Source organism: Euleptes europaea, chromosome 14 (genome assembly GCF_029931775.1).
Source record: "Euleptes europaea isolate rEulEur1 chromosome 14, rEulEur1.hap1, whole genome shotgun sequence".
Lineage (NCBI taxonomy): Eukaryota > Metazoa > Chordata > Lepidosauria > Squamata > Sphaerodactylidae > Euleptes > Euleptes europaea.
In genome coordinates, this window is record NC_079325.1 from 43179834 (window position 1) to 43199990 (window position 20157).

Genomic DNA, 20157 nt, shown 5'->3' on the forward strand with positions numbered 1-20157 from the left:
ATTTGATGCAGATTGATGTTGGTTTCCTCGAGATCCAGCTTTAAACCCTTGGGCTGTCATTTAGGACCGGGGTTCCCAATGTGGTACCCGTGGGCGCCGTGGTGCCTTCCGACACCTTTCCTGATGCCCACCAAGTGTTTTTAGAAAGTGGGTGGGACCAAGCAGGGCTTTGGGCTGGCCACTGGAGAGCTGATTGGCTGCAGCTCTCATTTCTCTTGCTAGTGTATTTTTTAAAATAACCCAACTTCTCCCCTGAACGTGGGCTTCCTCTGCATGTTCTCTCTGCATGTCTCCTGGGGCAGCCATTTTGTAGTTGTGCCTACCACACTGTGTTGGAATTCCAAAAGTGCCCACAGGCTCAAAAAGGTTGGGGACCCCTGATTTAGGGACCTTTATCGATGCCAGAACTTTTCTAAAGCAGATTTTTGCTAGACTGAATGTGAAGTGTCTTCTTGTGGGTTTAACCTTCTTGGGCGTGCTATTGCAGGAACCAACCGTTTTTGCATGGTTGGGGATTTTTTAAAAAACTCCTCGTTGACTTAGAATGTGGGTTAGATATACTGGCTTCGTGACACAGGGTTGGCATTTCTTTGTCAATTTTATACGACATTGCAAAACTGTATTTGAAAACTGCCTAACTTGGAAACTACAGCAGTTATTAGAATATGAATGGGTTGGCTGAGTTGTGTTTTTGAGTGCTTAAACAGGAGACTCTTGCCTTTCCGAGGGGCTGACCTAAATAAGGGGGGGAACCCTCTGTAAGTTAAGCATGGCTGTGCAGCCATTTCAGCAGAACCGCCCATTGGGGCAAGTTGCTCAAAGCTGTCGCCTCAAGTTTCCTTTTGAATTTTGTCCCCCTCTGACTTGCCCTTGTAGGTGTTCAGAGGAAATGGTTAAGTGACTGGAACAAAGTGGCATTTGTTCTGCCAGGGGCCTACTTGGGTTTTAACCATCCTGCTTTCCCATGCATGTGATGATTAAAAAACAAGCAAACATCCTGTAGGATGGCACACTCCAAGACCTTAGCAGAAGCTAAAAGAAGGCCCCTAAGCTAGGAGTCGGGGTGCCGTGATGCTGGTAAATGCAACAATTCCTACATCTCTAGATTTTTAACCCCTCTCCATGCAGAAGCCCTTCTTCCCATTTGAACCAATCATTTGGCTTACAATTACTTGCATTCATTTCTTAAGACAGCACGCTTGCTATTTTAGGAAAGTGATAGATTCATTCTGCACAACACTTACTCTTCTCCCCCTTGTCCAGCTCTTCCCCCTTATTAGGGGAATACTAAAAACCAGAGGAAATAATTGTATTTGCTTCAATATAAATATGTGGCTGCTCTTATTTTACATCAGTGATGCTTTCTTTAACCTTAACAAACAGTTTTCTTATGGGGAACTTGGTAAATGGAAATAGAGGCAAATTGCCAGTCATTGAGAAAGTTGACAGTTTCTTATTTTGAATTTTTTTCTTCCAGTCACGTTAGATGAATCTGGGGGTAAGGGCTTGATTGGCATCCTGTCGTTCAGGGCAGATCAATGTGGGTTTCTGATTTAGCCCCACCCATGTTCCAAAATATTATCACTGTATGTGTTTTTCAAGCCTTGCTATTGAAGGAAGCAAAAAAAAATATCTTTCAAATTGGGTAAAATGCAGCTCTCCATTTCAGCGAGGTGTGTCCAAAAACTCATTTTGAGATGGTTTTTTTTTTTTAAAAAATCTACCTTTTTTATCGTGGCTTTGGGATCTTTAATTCTAAGATGCACCCTTTTGTCTCTGCAAGAACTTGAAGGCCACTGACAATAAGCCTTGCATCCTTCCAAATGCTTTTGCTTTCCTTTCAGGCAAGTGATCCGTCTGAGGCTTGGCGTCATGTCAGAATGTGGACAGATTATCTTGATTAACCACATATTGTAACTAGAGAGAGGCAGCGTCGTCGGGTGCTTGTGTGGCTTGAAATAACAGGCTCTCCAGAGGCAGGGAAGCCCTGAAGCTTGCAGGTTCTCTTTGAAATGGCTGCCGCTGGCACTCTGAAATGGTCTCCACTGAGCATGCTCATTCTGTAGAAGGAGCTTTTTTTATCACATGAGCAGAAACTGTTATCACTGGCTCATGACCATCTGGGACCTGGAACTCTTTGAGCCTCAAAAAAGAAGTCAGTTTGCTGCTCTTGCAGGTACTCCTAACTCCCATCTTCCCGGTATGTCATAAGTTGCAGATTCCTTCCTTATTATGATTGTGGGCATGTTTTCAGGTAGTAAAGGAAGAAGGTCTTGGAAAGGCAGTTGAAGATCATTGCGGCTGGACTTGTGTATTTTTGCTGTTGCCCCATACACGAAACAAACTCTGCCGAAAGATGCATCTCCAATGTTGATGCAGAACGTTTAATGGTGCCTGGGACTCATTTTGGAGGAAGGTTAAAGGATTAACATAGTCAGCTGCTTTCTCTAGCCTTCTTGACTCTCTTGTGTGTGTTTCCCCCCCTGAGACAATTTAGTTCAGTAGAATGTTATTCACAGCTCTGAGGCTGCAGCAAATCAAAGGTGCCGGTTTTAGAAAGCTGAAATTCTGCAAATGTCAGCAGTTTCAAGCTTACCTGCTTTTATTTTGATGTGTGTTTTTGGGAACTAGGGGAAGAGGGTTAAACTGTATTTTTTAATGTGTCATTTCCTATTTGCCTTCAGAACCTTCTTTTTTTTCTGTATTGCATAATGGAGAGAAGGTTTTGGGTGGCCAGGATGAGGAAAGGGGCCTGTAGAAATGGTTAATTTTTGCCTAAATAGAAGCATTCTTAAAAACCATGGATTGTATGAAGAAATCCTACTGCTGTATATTTTGCGGGATGCGAAGTTGGTGTGTGTGTATGTGTTTATCGCAGGAGAGTTCGTTTTGAACTGAACTTTTTTAGAGGTGGTGGCAGTTCATCTTCATTCAAGGCCCGGGGCTTGGGCTAGAAAGTTGTAGATAATGTTTATTTAATGGGGGCAAAAATCTTGTTCTAGGCCTCTTGTCAAAGACATGGGCTGTGTTCTGATGTCACAATAAACTGTGGTTTGCTCAAACCGCAGTTAGTTGTGACGTCTGAATGCTTGTTATTGGGGGTTTGTTGGTTGGCACCAAACCAGAATTTCAGACTCATATTTGTAGCTTGTTTTTAAATCACAGGTTGTTATCTACTGTGTGAGAGCCAGCACGGTGTAGTGGTTAAAGTGTCAAACTAGAATCTGGGAAACCCAGGTTCAAATCCCTGCTCTGCATGGAAACTTGCTGGGTGGCTTTGGGCCAGTCATGCTCTCAGCCTCGACCCTGGCAGGTGTTTGAATGGGAACCGCCAAGGAATATCAGGGGCATGATTGTGGAGGCAGGCCATGGCAAACCACCTCTGATCATCTCTTGCCTTGAAAACCCCATGGGGTTGCCATAAGTCAGCTGTGACTTGAAGACAAAAATAAATTCACTGTGGTTTATGATGCTTCTATTCACAAACCACAGTTTGCTGAATATCACTGCTTGATATGGCTACTTGGCAGGAGAAAAAGTAACATAGGGAAGATCTTAATCCTCCTGAGAAGTAGAGAAGAGGCAAGAAACAAATTGAGATTTGTTATATACGTCTTGTAATATCCAGAGTTGGTGGCATTAACCATAGTTTAAACATGGATTTATCATTAGGTCAGAATGAAGAAGTAACGTATTTCATAACCATTCCTCTTGATTACTGAGGGTATTGAGAAATTAATACTTTTGTGATGATAATATATCCAGTCTTTCACGCTAGAGTTAAGGCTGCTGTATATATTTTTAAAATTTTAAGAGTTCTGACAAAGAAGCAAAGTGGAAGTCTTAGAAAACCAGAAAAATACCAACAACATAGAAATTTTCTTTTCCAGTTGTATGAGGTATATATTTGGAAAAAGGAAATATATGCACTGTTCTTTCCATTCTTAGCCTGGTCTATAGAGAATCTCTTAAAACCTGAAAATAATTTTCCATATGGATGAAACTGTGAGCAGGCTTCATATTATTTTAAATGTGGTGGTAGGGATACTGTGGGCCAAGTGAAATGGCCAGATTCATCCCATTTTCCAACAGTTGACCAGCCCTCCCCCCCTATAAAACACATAGGATTGCTTCCATTGTTCTTGATTTGGTTTGATAGGGATTGTTTATCCCTAGACTTGGTGTACTTTCTACATTTATCTTCTGTTTTGGTGATAAACAACTGCTCTGCCTTGCATCATGTATTTTGTCACCTCACAAGGAGCCCCAGGAAGTCTGAATGGCACTTGAACTGGAAGGGTATGCTGAAAATGTTTTGCTCCTCCTTGCTGAAATGCTAGAAGGCTAACCTCTCTTTCTTTTTTTAGTTCTCCTTTCTCTTCTTCCGTGCAGTATTTATAATTGTTGTTAAAACAAGAGATCAGTGCAAAAGTTGACCCAACAGAAAAAATAATAGCAATAAGTATAACAACGAATAATAAAAGAAAAAGTAACAATTACCTTCTGAGTAAAAGCTTATGAAAAAGATGAATCCCATAACAATAATAAAAGTTTAATGGAGAAGAAAATGGAAAGAGAAGTAATCAACAGTACGTTTGTAATATTCTTATTAGTAAAATATAGAAGTGTTATAGATAAACCTCGAGAAACCTCAGTCAAAGAGGACTATGTAACCCATGAATTTGGTCTACCTTCAGCATCTCCCAAGCAGACCCAAAGTCCCATAAACAGCCCTGGTTTGCACCTGCATAACAGTGCTCTCCTAAGCAAAGTTAAACCTTAGAAGTCGATTGAAGTCAATGGACTCAAAACATAACTCTACTTAGGGTGGCACTGCTAAATTACTACTCTGCAAATCAGTTTTCTATTAAAAGTATATTTCAAACTTTATCTAACCACTAAGTTTCAGAAAGGATGTGATTAGCATACTATTTACTATATTTCTGTTTCTTTGGTTCTCAAGAATGCTCAACCCTGCTGGGTTAGCTTTAGCCTCAGTGTGCAGTGCCATCCTTGTACCGTGTTTGCTATCATCACGTGAAAAATTGTTCTGTTTACCTGAGAATGTATTTGGGAGATTGAGAGGCTGGCTTATGCATCTGCTTGTATTAATCAAGATAGTCTATTTTTTTGAGGCAGGACGTAGTGGGTCTCTTGAGCGTGCGGACTTTCAGCACAGTTCAGAGGCAGCAAGTTAGATCTCTCCCTCAATTGTCGTAATGGCATGGATTGACCCTTTCTATTTCTTGTACTGTGGTATCACTAATTTGAAACCCATATGGTGCAAGCAATAGAAAAATGCATTGTCCTGTATTGTGTAGTTCCATCCTACATTATCTCTGTACTGGTTTCCTTAGGGCTGTGACAAACAGTCCAGAGGTTGAAAACCAGCTGGTTCAAGAGACGTTAAAGGACTGGCAAACAAGTCATGACCCATAGTTTGTATCCGGTTTCCCAAGAGTATCTTTTAGAATAACTGGGCCAGGAGGACATCCTACCAAATGTTTCATTCCACCTTCCATTCCTATGTTCTTTATTCAGATGATATGGACATGGTGCCAAAAATGGTATATGTGGAAGCATCCCTCTCTCCCCCCTCCCCCAATTTATTAAGCAGTCCAGTATCTGATTATAGTGTTGTAGAGTATTGGTGGTTGTAGCAACTCTGTAGCTGTAGTGAAAAAAAACGCTCTACTCCTCCCTGAAAATTAAGCCCTTTTATGTCAGTTTGAACATGTTGTATATATGAGCTACAGTCTGCAGGAGTTCTTATAAGATGAGGATTCCAGGACTTATTAAGTTTAGAGGTGTAGTTCTTCTGTTTCACCCCATCAAAGTATTTAAAGCTTTCTTATGGTAAAATTAAGCAAGGTCCCACCATAGGCACGACTTCTTGTGTGTGTGTCTGGCAGTTTTCAAAAATAATAATAACACCCATTAGTTGCTTGGTGTGAGAAGCTTTCCAATGAACATTTCTGGAAAGATCTCTGCAACTTGTAAGTTTGTGCTGGTATTGGGTGTCGGAGCGGTTTTTCTATGTACTGTGTGTGTGTAAAGTGCCGTCAAGTCGCAGCCGACTTATGGCGACCCCTTATGGGGTTTTCAAGGCAAGAGACTAACAGAGGTGGTTTGCCAGTGCCTTCCTCTGCACAGCAACCCTGGACTTCCTTGGTGGTCTCCCATCCAAATACTAACCAGGGCTGACCCTGCTTAGCTTCTGAGATCTCACGAGATCAGGTCAGGGCCACTTCTTAAATGCAACTTTTCATTCTGCTTCTCATGTAAGAAGAGCCCTGCTAGATCATACTAAAAGGCTAATCTAGTCCACTATCCAATTTCCTAAAGTAGCCAACTATTTGGCTATGGGAAACGAACAAGCAGGACATGAAGGCAACAGCCTTTCTCCTATCGTCCCTCTCATGTTCCTCCATTAAATTGTGTTCCGTGGCATTCTGTCTTTGGAAGTTCTCTTGAGCTATCATGACCAATAGCTATTGATGGACCTATCATCCATCAGGTTGCCTGGTCTTCTTATAAAGACATCTGGGCATCACCACATCACATGGTAGCAAATTCCATTACATTTGCAGGCTCCAGAGATCAGCGTAAAGATTTGGGAGCTGTTGCAAGCACATCTGGAGAAAGCCTGAAAGATTATTCTGAATTCTACAAAGATGTGCCACTAAATAAATCTTGAAAATTGATTCTCTTCCCCCTTTTAAATTAAAGTCTTCGAGGACTTGAGATTCGTCTCTAACCCCAGGCAGCAATGGGGATCCACTGAGCTGCAAGCATGCAGCAGGAAGTCACATGACATAGAACCACATGGCAGGGAGGAACTAGACTCTCTGAACCTGCCTAGGCTAAAAAGGAATCATTTCCACCTCTGGGTGACTGTTTTGCTGTCCTGCTCAGCATGCATGCAAAGCAATGCAGGAGGCATAGCATTCTTGCTCTTTAGCAGCAAGCAATGTCTTTTGAGAAAGCAACAAAAACAGCTACTGGGACTCACAGCCCTGCAGGTGGGGCTCCATGATCCATCAGAAGGTTCAGTTCATCATCATGGCTTCTGTGCAGCCACACATGGGAACTGCCATGCACAGGCCAGCCATGGAGAATAGAGTGGAAAGTGATGTGTAAGGTAGATTCCCTAGGCGACCACCTACCCTTTACAGAATGGCTACCACAGTGAGCTTCCCAAGACCCTAGAGAGGGATTGGTGAAAAGCTGGAGAGCGTGAGATGTTCCCCCCAAAAGGACATCTACCAATGTGTTAGGTTCAGAGGACCACCAAGACAGAGGATCTGACGATGGACCTGGGCACAGAGAGCCTCTACTATTGAGGGTCAACGTTAATCCTAAAAGCTCTAATAAACCAGTTCTGCAGTGGTCTCGTATGCAGCCTGGCGTATGGCACAACAACAGTCGTGGAGGCCATGAGGCCTAGTAATTTCCGTATTGTTAGTAAATTTGGTCACCAATTTCTGAATGGCCCTAACCCTGGGCAAGAGTAAAAAAGCCAAAGCATGTTCAGCGGCGATGGAAAGGTAAGTATGATCAACAGAGAGCGTTGGCACTGAGGGGACCTCAGTGACAAGCAGTCAAGATGTGCACCCAAAGCAGGTGCCTGGCTTCACCATGAGGGCCCCCAGTTGATTTCGAAATAGCAAAGTTGTCCTTCGAAGAGGACTTTGCTGCAGAGGTGGTATGTTTGCTTTTCTTCTTGGGCTTTCTTTATGGGCAGCTCCGAGGAGGCCCATTGACCACCCAATGCTAGCTCTGGTTTCACTGGAGGCAGGGGCATAGAGGACCCCAAGGGGGATCGAGGTCTCCTTGGCTGAACTGATAGGGCCTCAGGGATTTTTTTTTTTTTTGTACAACAAAGCCTTCAACCTCGAGGCCCTCTCCTGCCTGGCCTTGGGGGTGAACAGGCCACAGGCATGGCAAGAAGCCATCACATGCCCCCTGTCCAGGCAGAACAAACAATCGGCATGTTCGTTGTTGGATGCCATCTTCGTGCTGCAGGACTGTCACTTCTCGAACAATGCCAAAATTAAAGATAAGAAAAAAACAAAGCGAGATCCACGAGCAAAAAGAAGAAAATCACCTCAGATGGCAACTGAAGAAACGCTCAAAGCTACAAATACGTAGGGAAGAGTGCTCCCCTGCCCCTCTGTCGTGTCCTTTTGGGTGGGAAAAGCCATTAAGGCTCAGACACATATGGAGGGGGAGCGCACCTTTTGGAGCTGATCCTTTGAGAAACTTTCTACTCTGTCCACTGCAGCTGGCCTGCACGTGCGCAGTTCCCTTGTGTGCCTGCACAAAAGACCAATCGATGTACAAAAGTTACAGGTATGTACAACACTGTTTTCTATGGGCTGATGACCACTGATTTAGTGGGTGGCCTAGAAATTTTGACCCCTGCCACCTTTGCTTTTCACGCACTGCATAAGGAACTTGTGTCTCTTTCTCCCAACTTTCTGCTTGAGGTGTGACCTTGGTTTGGTCTTCTGGCTGTTTTGAGGCTTGCGTGATGCAGAGTTGGTTGCCTTTGACAGCTGTGCTGCCTTGATAAAATGCTCACTTGGAAGGGCTAGCAGATTCAGTGTGCCTAACACTGGCCAATCGTCTTAAATGGGGAGAGGTTGAGGCTGTTTGGTGGATGTAGAAGGTGCTAGGTTCAATCCCTGGCATCTCCAATTAAAGGGCTTCAGACCGCAGGACTGGACTCTTTTCTCTGCCTGAGACCCTGGAGAGCTGCTGCCAGTCAAGATACACAGAGCTGAGTTAGGTGAGCCAATAGTCTGGCTCACTATAGGCAGCTTCATCAATTCATAAATGAACAGACATTTAATAAGCCAGCCCAATTGTGTGTGTGTACGCTTGCGTGTGTGCGTGCACATATGGTGGTTTTAGAGATACTTGTACCCAAAATGTTTCTGGAAATTGCTGTAGTGTTTCCCACTTTTTCCTGTTGCAAACTGTTCTGTTGATCATTAAATTAATTTGCAAGAGGAAGTAGGAAAGCAACTTCATAGAAAAACCGTTCCCTAAAATGCTGCTTACCTGATCTTCTTTTCTCAAGGGTGATAGAATCTGTGGATTTTTTTGTTGTTAGTTTCATCACGAAGTGTTAGATCTGGCAGGAGGGACTATCCGCATCTAGAGCAGACTGCTACTGGCTACCTTGTAGGGCTTGCCATGGAATTCATCTGCCAAATTGGAAATGTCCTCTACGTCTTCACAGAAGTGTTGTGGCTTGCATTTGAAGAGGCAAGTGTATGTGTGTTGGGATGAAACAAATCCATTTGTTGAAGGGAAATAGCATCTTCCCAGCCCCCCTTTCTCCCCTCCCCAGTGGAAGGCATCAGAGGGGTGGTATTATTAGCAGCAGCCACAAAAGGAAATACCACCTGGATATCTTCACTTCTTTCAAGAGAAGGACTGCAGCTTGTGCTTCCTAAAGAACTGATTAAAAAGAAAGAAAGAAAAGAAAGTCGGTTTGCACCTAAAATGCATTCTCCTTTAAAAACAATACAACAACAACAAAATCTCCCCCCAATCTCCCCCCCCCCTTTCTAGCTAGGGACTTGGATTCTCTTCCTGACCGTAAGGAAAGAGCTGTGGCCCGAACAGGCCTGTGAAGTGAACGGAAAGGCTCTCGTCATGTTGCAAATACCAGGTTCTGTTTTACTGTCAAAAAATGGCAGGTCGTTGTGTGTCTGTAAACAATGCAGTTATGAAATGGCAGTGCACAGCTGAGCCGAGCATGCTCAGAAGCAGCCTGTAGGGGGAGGTGATCTGAACGAGATGATCTAATTCAGAGCAATTTTTGGGATGGAAGGGAAAGGCCAGGCTCCATCCCCCATGACAGAGCAGAAACCAGACTTCTGGGACAAGGCCTTGTAGGCTTTTGTCTGAGAGCTTTATAGGACCTGCTGCCCTTATAGGATCTGGGGCTGCTGACTTTGTCTTGTTTTTTGTTTTTGTTTTAGCTTTTCCAAAAAAGGAGCAAAGCGTTGTTGTTCCTTGGCAATGGGTAGGCCCTTAAGAGCTGTTTCTTTCTCTATTTCTTGTCCTCATGCTACTAATTCCCGCCTTTACAGTCTTTTTCTTTGATTCCAATTTGTTTTGGACGAGAGTCTGATACTTGGATGACACCTTCTGCTCCCCACCGTCAGAAACACATTTGGGGTGGGGACGAGGGCCATTTTTTGACTGTCTGTCTTTGTCACCATCTCAATCCTAATCTGAAGCTTGGATTGTGCGGGATGACTCTGATTAATTTTTGGGTGTGTGTGTGTTCTGATTTATGAAAGGGCAAACTGGAAAAGCTAAGGCAGATGTATATATTTTGGAAATTCCTTGAGCTAAATGATCTGATTTGCTTGACCTCAGCTCTTCATAACATGTTATTTTTGTTACTCTTGTAGGTCTTCTAGGGGTTTGATGTTTCCAAAGTGGACAATTTCCCGTCATCAAGAGAGCGCAGCCTACGCTGTGCATGATGCTAGATTGCCAGGCAGGCATTCTGATCCTAAGCATGTTTACACATAAGTAAGTCCCATTCATTTAATTGAGACTTGCTTTCAGGTAAGTGTGCTTAGGATAGCAGCCTTATACTCTGGAGGACTCTGGCTGTCTCTTCCCCCCCCTTCCAGGTAATCAGAAGAAAAGATGGTAGTTCTGAATAATGCATCTATGAAAGGTGATGATCTTCTGACTTTGGGGTTTGGGTATGGGATTTTGCATTAGGGATTGTAATAGCTGTTTTAAAAATCCCTCTTAACAGGCTTCTGGCTGTTACTGTGTTTTTATACCTTCCTTTTTGGGAGGATTACTGTATAGCTGCTATAGGCAAGGTAGATTGAAAGGATGAAAGCCTCATTTGCTGGAGAGAAGGACAGCCTCCTTGAGCCATCCTCCTGAAATGCTTGCTAAACTTTGAACAAAAAAATTCTCACCTGAGAACAGGAGAAGATAGGCTTTGGCCGTAGCTTGCTCAGCTGCCTGTAAGGAGATGGCCAGAGCTTGAGAACAGCCTGGGGAAATGGTAGCCTCCTTTTGCAAGATTATTTCAGGCACCCTTGGTGTGGAATGCGACTGGGGCTCAGCTCTCCAAATGCCTATCCAAACCCCCTCTCTGAAACTGGTTTTAATAATTATTTGGTTAATAATGGTGTTGGAAATGCTTTGCTTCCCTGGTTTCCTCTCTTTCTTTCCCCTTCCGCGCCAATGTTAGGGAGGTGATATTTTAAAATTTTCGATCTGGGCATAGAGGGTGCCGTTTTGTTTGACTATTCAGCTGCTGAAGTTGCATCATATTGTTAAGGGCTTGCCTACCAGTTCTTGGCTCCGGTACATATTGCAAGCTTTGGCTGTCTTTACACGGTAAGTGAACAATTGCTTTGACAGTGAAGCAAATCTTTGGAGGGTTTTTGTGTGCGATTAAGGTGGGTGTTGGGTTGAGGAGGTGTGGCTTGAGTCTGGGCAAGGTAGCAGACCCAGGAGATGTATTAAGCAGAGGAGGAGATTGCAAGCAAACGGAAGGAATGGGTAGTCTAGGAGTTGTGAAGCTTGCAATGGTGGGGTTTTCTAGGCCATTTGGAACCATTCTTCTGCTGCCTTTGTCCTCCTGAATACAGATCAGTGCTGCAGATACTGCTCTAGCTGGGGACAGAATAGAATTCTGGACAATGCCCTGCACAGCTGGAGGTTAAACCGTCCCTTGATTTATATCCTTTCCATGGGTTGATCTATTTCGGCTAAAAGGAAAGGGAGCATTTCTTCAGGTTCACTGTTTCTCCCATGCAGTAAATTCTAAAAACCGAGACAGATTGGCTGGCCGGGCTAGTATATTAAGCCTCTTCTCGCCTGCATGCAGGCAACCTGGTTTCTGATGCAATTGTCTGGTCCTCTGGGAATTAGAGGGAGGGGAGGGAGGGAGGAGAGAAGGCCAGTGGAAGCCGTGCCATGATATCAAAATGCACGTGCTGCTGCCTTTCTGTGTCCTCATTAGAACCTGATGGAGCTGGTTGTTCCTGTACTGATTATTTCAAGGGCTTAAAGACCCAGCTTCAGCATCTGGCTAGCTTCAAACCATGCCTTTGGCTCTTGGGGATCTGGAACGTTCTTCCTAGTTCTCCAGTAGCAGGGATGGCCAAGACGCAGAATTTGCTGTTGAGTCTTTAGCCTTGGGGTTGTCCTCTTCCCCTCCTCCTTAAAAAAAAAAGGCCCTTTCAAATGAGTCTCATCAGCACTGGGTTGTTCTTCTTCTTTTTTTTTTTTAAGATGCAGTGATTTCCCTTCTCTTGAAAACGTGTGTGCATAATGTGTGTATAATGCTGTATGGGTTCTGGTGCCTAACCTTTGTTGAAGACTCTGTAGCGCCTGAAGATTAATAATCACTCTGTTGTAGGCAGGAGAATGGAGACAGACGGCTGCAGGAAAGAGGGTGGAGGGGAGGAGGAAAAAAGAGAGCGATTGAGAGACTTTTATTCTGAAGCAGCCCTTGCTTGGCAGTTGGCTTTTGTTGGGAGTGCTGCTAAAGCAGACATTTCTCTGCTTGGGAGGGTTGGGTATAAGATTTCTCTGCCAATCAGGAGCCGACAGATTGGGGCATGGTGGAGTGTGAGCAAAAAGGGAAGTTTGCTTTGCATTTAAGGGGGAAAAATGGAGGTACTGACACTTGCATCAGAGTTGCTGGGAACACGGTTGGGTGGGCTTGGGGGTGTGCTGGAAGGAAGTGGATGGGGCACTGGAGAATGTTGCTGATTTTTGAGGGATTGTGAAAGTGTGTGTGTCATTTGTGGGGTAGAGTGTAGGGTTCTTCATGGCTCTGTTTTTTTCCCCCCTTCTTCCTGTGACTAACCTTCAGGCTGAAAACATTGGTGCAGTTGATATTTTCTGATCAAGAAGAAGGGAGGTTGAATCCTTGGCTATTGCAAAGATTGTGGATACAGGGTAGCAATCCTGCAACTGTAGCCTCCTTGATCCTTCAAAAGTTGTCTAGGGTTTGGTTTGGTTTTTGTCCCTTCCTCCTCTCGTTTCTCCCTCCAGGACAAAGAGGCATGGTTAAACTGCTGTTGGGTTTTGGCTCTTGTCTGATAGTGGAAAGAAAATGTTGGAAGGGGGGAAATGGTGACTGTACAAAAGGACCTTTTGGGTGAATGGCTGTAAACGATGCTCCCAGTGTATGTATGCGTGGCTGACAGAAAGTCTTAAGAGGGACAGGAGAGCCTTTTTGTGTGGTTCCTGGTGATAGCCCACATGAGCAAGGGGCCTTGCTCACTCTTTGAATTCTCTTTTGAAAGCATCTAGAATCTGGAATGAGGATTTTGAAAATGAAAGGCTAGGAAAACTTAAGTGCCTTGGTTATGGTTTGCTTTGTCTTCCGGGCCTGCTGTATATCTCCAAGCCTGTCCCAGCGAGAGGCCATAGCTAAGAAAGACTCAGGCCCCTGGATATATCCAGGCAACTGAATTTTGAATTATATCTCCCAGTCTTAGAGTCAACTTGATTTAGTTAGAAGGGGTCTCAGATCTCCAAGATCCTGAGCTGCAGCAATCGGACAGACATGGACAGAGGCCTTTTAACTGAGGCTGATGCTAAGGCTTTATTTAGAAAGCACGTGACATGCAACCTCTTGCAAATGAAATGGGGTCCTCTTTTATAGAATGACTGGTGATGCTGAGGGGAATACATTCTCCATGGGCATAAACTTGGAAGAGGAGGTTTGTTTGTGCTTTTCTTCATGCTTGTGTTGAGTGCAGTTGTTCCTTTATGGTTTCTGCTGGTTGGTAGCAGGAGTCATCTGGGCCTTCTTTGGGTTTGCATTAAAAAAAAAACTTTTGACTTAACCAAAAGAACATTGGTTTATGTTCCAGCTAGTGATAGCAGCATTTGCTTCTTTCTGGGAAATGGAAAATGGTTATTCCCCCCCCCCCCAGTTGAATGTTATGTCTAAATTTACAGTAAATATCCATTGCCTTTTAAAAATGCCGATCTGTTAACTCACGGTCAAGAGTCCACAAGAACTACTTCTCCACGTGATCAATCCTGGTTCTCCCTGAGAATGTGATTGAACGGGGAAAGGTATTGTACAAATCCACAGCATGCTGATACTTCATGACAGCTGCAGTTCTGGATCTTCTATAACCACAGATACTGCCCTTGAGCATATTTGTGCAGCAACCAAAGAACTGCAGAGTCACATGTTACCTGTCTGCATGTGATTGCATGTGCTTGAAGAGGCCAAGCTGGACAAATTTTACATGCGAACCGACCCTTTGTCGCTCTTGAAAGCAAATTGCTTCAGTGTGCATCTGTGAATATTTACTGAGACATCCAGTAAAGTCAGTGTGCATGAAAGAAGATAACGAGTTGTTTGCTCAAAACGCTCCCTGGTTTTTAAAGATGCTCCTTCCTCTCTGGTCTCCAGGAATCACTGCTTGCTCCTCTTTTGTTTGGTCGCTGTGTGGCTCGTCCCAGGCATATGCTCAACAGGCAGGTAGACTTTTTGCAGTAGTGATAAAGGGGGGGGGATCTCTTGGCAACACGGCTGCATTTTCTTTGAACAGAAGCGACATAATGGTTCGTTTATTTAATTATTTATTATTTCAACTTCTAGCCAGCCCTCCCCAGCTGAAGCCAGGCTTAGGGAGGGTAAGGAAGTAGCCACACTTACTGGTGGTGGCAGTGCTAGAAGAAGCAACTGGTGGAGAAGAGGTCAGGCCAGCCAGAACCAGACTGTGCTTGTGTGGCAGCTGTTGAAAGTGATGTACTTGCTCCTGTGTGCATCTGTAGATCTCCTCTAGTTCCATGGGTGATGGGCAGACTTCGAGATTTCTTTTGCAATGGCTAAATGTGGGTTAAATCTTTTGGATCTGCATCACCACAGGAAGCATACCTGCTCTTTTCTGGTCCAACAGTTAGCTGTACCCTGGCTGCTATTTTAACTGATTGATAGAAGAAGAGGAGAAGGAGGAGTTGGTTTTTATATGCTGACTTTCTCTACCACTTAAGGAAGAATCAAACCTGCTTACAATCACCTTCCCCTCCCAATAGACACCATGTGAGGTAAGTGGGGCTGAGAGAGTGTGACTTGGCCAAGGTCACCCAGCTGGCTTCTTGTGTAGGAGTGGGGAAACAAATCCAGTTCACCAGATGAGCCTCCGCCGCTCATGTGGAGGAGTGGGGAATCAAACCCGGTTCTCCAGATCAGAGTCCACTGCTCCAAACCACCGCTCTTTACCACTACACCACTCTGGCTCTCATGAAACTAATCCTCTTTCCCTGTCACCCCAACTCCTTGAAACTACCTTTCAACTGAACGTGCTTAATTTAACTGAACCTATTATGCTGATATGAGTACTAAGTGTACTTGTCTCATTGGTAGAATTCCAGCTTTTTTGCTTTGGAACTGGGTAGACTAAATTTGCGGTGTAATAGTGAGCTCTGGAACTTACAGAAAGGATATTGTAGAAAAGTGAAAAGAATTTAAAGATAAAAATCTTTGCAGGCAAATTTTGTATCTATTACTTCAAAACAAATACTCTTTTTAAAGTACCCTTTCAAAACATGCTGCTTTAAAAAAACAACTGCTTTTCTAGGGTGACAACTTCCAGAGGACTAGCGACATTACTCTGTTGTAACAAAACATAAAGGAGTCTTACAGCAACTTAAATACTAGTGTTGGAATACTTCAGGACTAGATCCCATCTTAAAAGCACTTACAAATGCACAATGGAGACTAGATGGGAAGATTTAGTCTGAATTGGGTGGTTTTGATTTTTACCTGCATTAAGGGTATAAAAATATTAAGGATATTATATTTCAGCTTAGGAGAAATATTTGGGATTTCCAAAGTCATAAAGGGCCCCAGTGCTGCGTCATATTCAGGGTATAAGGCTAGGTATGAAGTTCAGGTTTTAATTGATCAGCCTTGAAATTTACTCAGTAGAAATGAGAATTGGAAAAAAAAATCAGAGCTCATGTTTTAAGCCCAGCCTGCAACATGGAAGCTCACTGGGTGACCTTGGGCCAGTCACACTCTCTCAGCCTAACCTACCTACCAGGGTTGTTGTGAGGTTAACATGTAAGCTGCTTTGGGTTCCCATTGGAGAGAAAGTAAAGGGTAAAGGTAGTCTCCTGTGCAAGCACCGGGCAACTACTGATCCATGGGCTGAGGTCACTTTACAACGTTTACTAGGAAGACTTTGTTTTATGGAGTGGTTTGCCAGTGCCTTCCCCAGTCATCTACACTTTACCCCCAGCAAGCTGGGTACTCATTTTACCGACCTTGGAAGGATGGAAGGCTGAGTCAACCCTGAGCCGGCTACCTGAAACCCACTTCCGTCGGGATCGAACTCAGGTCATGAGCAGAGCTTTTGACTGCAGTACTGCAGCTTACCAGTCTGCGCCACGGGGCTCTTTATTGTAGAGAAAGGCAGGGTATAAATGAAGTAAATAAATAAATATGAAGTTGTCAGAAAACGGGTCCTTCTACCTTAGCATTGTCTAATTTGACAGCAGTTCTCCGAGGTCTCAGGTAGAGAAGAGTCTTTCCCAGTATTGGCTACCCCAAACCCTTTAACTGGAGATGACAGGGGTTGAACCTAGGACCTCATGCAAGCAAAAGCATGAGCTGTAGTATAGAACCATGGCCCCTTCCCTAACATGGGACTCTGCTGCTTTTTGGAACCTTTGTTTCCATCTTACTCTTTATACAGCAGCCAGATGCAAATTTTCTTATAGAAAAGAGAATTTTGGCAGGTGTGGCTTTTCTGATCTCAGTAACAATCTGCAGCTGCCACAGCTATTTAAATATAAAAGGAATTCTGTCTGCATCTGATTTCTTCCTTTGTCACTTTAAGAAAGAAATCTAAACAACCAGAAACGATAGCAGTGTCACTGGTGTGACCCTCCATAGAGCAGACTGTGTGATACACCTGAGGGTCCCAACGCACTAGTTAAAGACACTGGTCCAAGCAAATAAGATATGCAGAATATCACTGGTGGTGTATTTTTCCTCCCTTGTTGATCATGAAGATACTTGCAGAGCAGTTGTTTTCTACCTTTACAGCTGGATCTGATTTGCTGCTTTCTCTAATATTTAAATTCCACTGGTACCATCAGCACCAACCCTTTACCATCCACGATGCAAGGTGGCTCTCTGTGACTCTTGGGTACATAGTTATACAGGAAATCATAGATCGGTTAGAAGATGCATGGAATCCATTGAATTTTTTCCCTGACTCATTGAAATATATACAGCTTTCCTCAAATGTTTCACCTCAAGAACACCCCACCCTTGAGATTGGGTTCAAATTTCATTTCAAGTGAAATTTGAATAGCAACTCAGGTGTGAGTTGGCCAATTCCTATGGGTCTCATGACTATCCTAGTCCCATTTATGTATTCTAGGCAGCTGAAGAATCTTCTCCGTTGGAGTATCAGTTGTTTTGACTTCAACTGACAGGGCCCCACTTTGTATAGGCTTGCCGAAACCTCAGCCCTGGTGATTTTGTCTTCTCTCACAGCCAGGTATTCCTGGGTTGTTGGCATCAGATGTGCCAGCTTGGGAAGTCTGAAACACATCCAGGGTATCGGGGAAGTTCTTAGAGAAGAAGAGACCTCCCAGTGTGAATGGTTTGGTAGTGTAGGTTTGTTGGGTGTGGTGTTCCGTATGGTGTGGTGCGTGACTGCTTAATTTTCTTGGGAATTGTGGTGTGGAAAAGCCAGTTTCCACAACAGCAGCTGGCGTGCTAATAGGCTTAACATGACTGCCAGAACCTCTCCCCCACTGAAATCAATGAGGTGGGTTTTTTGGAAAAAGCAGAAATCAGAATTTTTCCAGAAAATATTCTGGAAAATTATCCAGTCCCTTAAATACAGCGTAAACTGTTTTACCATGTTTATTTTTGACATACTTAGTAAATGTATTTAAAAACACCTCCGGTTAATTTTATGTCCCAGTAGTAACAAATTCTGGAACGGAAATATTTGATTAGGGGGACAAAGTTAGTGTGATTTAAATGTTCAAACTGATTTGAAACTTTATGTGGAAATTATTTTTATTAGAATATTATTAGTAAAAATGTTTTCAAAATAGGATGTTCTTCCCTTAGCATGTCAATTGCTTTAGTACCTTCCCTATTTTCCCCTAATTTTAGCATACCCAAAGAACAGTGTATGGTTTGCCTTGGATGTGGTTGTCCGCTCATTTATTTCGACAAAATTTAAATTGTGTCCATGGATGTCTGTGGGGTACCTTAGTTCACTGTCTGTCTCTGTAGCATCGAACCATTCATATTCGTTCCAAATAAGATTGGTGATTACGGTATCCTCCCACCATGTGAAACTGACATATATAAATACAAATTTTAGCTTTGGTTTTGATTGGGTGAATTCATAACTTAATTTGTTTAAATTATAAGTATTTGTGATTTTACCCTTCGGTGGCCCATTTACAAATCAATAAAACCTATAGTTTCTCTAGGGATCATCCCCTAGAAAGCATTAATTACAACTTTGAAACTACCAAGCTTGCTTCATATTGTATCGGCAATGGTATCCATTCATTGCTCTTAATTTTCTGAAATGATCTTTAGAAATAGAAAAATGTCCATGGAATAATAAAGCCCTGGAAAAAAAGCCCCTAAAGGAGCAGGTACATAGCTTGGGGGTGCTACTGGATCCGGACCTCTGAATGTAATTTATTAACTCATTGGAAGAGCTTCTATGGGTATACAAAGACCATGAATAGTGCAGAGAACGCTTATTGATCTTTTCTGGTAATTAAAGCTCGAAGGGATGGAAATCAACACGTACCCGATTTGCAAGAGTTCTTTCACAAGTCCGGTTGTCAACCAGTGGAACCCAGCAGTCCTTCAGGGTGTCTAGCTGAGAGAGGTGTTGCTAGTTCTTCTACCCAACAATGGGGGTTACCGCACTTGTATTCCAGCGATGTATTAAGAGTTTGAAAATATTATAAAAAATACTGTTCGCACTTTGTTTGGCCCCTTTAGCTGTGAAGACTTCTTCCAACCATTTATAAGCTGTGGTATCCCAAAACCCTTTTAAAGCGATGTTTTTTACAACATTTTCAAACTCTTAATACATCGCTGGGAATACAAAGTGCGGTAACCCCCAATGTTATGCTTTCACTGAGATATGGATCCCCTTATTGTGAAGCTGCCTTGTTACAACCCAAACCACTGGCAAGCAGAGAGAGTTTTTTCCAAATACTCCCTGCCTTCAATTAGAGGTGTCTCGGTATGAACCTGGACTTTCAACATGCAAACCATGTGCTCTGTCTCTAAACGGTGGCATGTTCTGTACTATTCAAATCACATAATGTGTTTAGATCCTTGCTGTACCAAAAGAATGCCAATTATCATGTTGGCCTGCAGTAGTTCCAGCAGATTTCGTGGGAGGTTGTGGAAAGTGAACCAGTGCCAGATGGCAGTTAAGGCAGCTAACAACCTGAAACTTAATCGTAACTAAACAGAGGTACTTCTGGTATGGGGTGGAGGGTTGACACTGGGATCGGGACCTCTCCTGTTCTGGATGGGGTTGCACTCCCCCTAAAGGAGCAGGCTCATAGCTTGGGGGTGCTACTGGACCCGGACCTCTTGTTGGATAAACAGGTAGCTTTGTTGGCTGGGGTGCCTTTCATCAGCTTTGGATGGTAAGCCTTCTGTGGCAGGAAGGATCTTGCCACCATGTTGCATGCCCTGGTAACATTTAAATTGGACTACTGTGATGCAATCTGTGTGGGGCTGACCTTGAAGAGTGTCTGGAGGTAGAGAATGCCGCAGCCAGAATGTTGACTGGAGTGAGTCACAGGGGTCATATCACTATGGTATTGTTCCACCTACACTAGTTTCCAGTTTGCTTCTGGGCCCAATTCAAGGTGCTGGTATTGACCTTTAAAGCCCTATATAGCTTGTGGCCAGCATACCTTAAGGACCACTTACTCCCGTACGAACCCACCCAAGTAGTCTGAGGCCCTGTTGCAGGTGCTCCCACTTCCTGAGCCTAGATGGGTGGCAACCCAATAAAGAACTTTCTCAGTTCTGGCACCCAAACATTGGAACTCTCCCTCCAGGGAGAATTTGTTACCCCCTAACATCCTCTTCTACCAGTGGGGGAAGAC

The 20157-nt window shown here is 43.7% G+C and overlaps 1 protein-coding gene across 4 annotated transcripts in view; it reads left to right on the forward strand.

The window, feature by feature from the left end:
- The window catches only part of EHMT1 (euchromatic histone lysine methyltransferase 1), a 154818-nt gene that overhangs the window by 45528 nt on the left and 89133 nt on the right, over nt 1-20157 (forward strand). Inside the window, exon 1 of one of the 4 annotated variants that reach the window (XM_056860367.1) lies at nt 10538-10557. The exons of the other annotated variants lie outside the window; for them this stretch is intronic. The gene's annotated coding sequence lies outside the window, so the exon portion shown is untranslated. Of the gene's footprint in view, nt 1-10537; nt 10558-20157 lie in introns of those variants that run through there. 4 annotated transcript variants of the gene reach the window in all.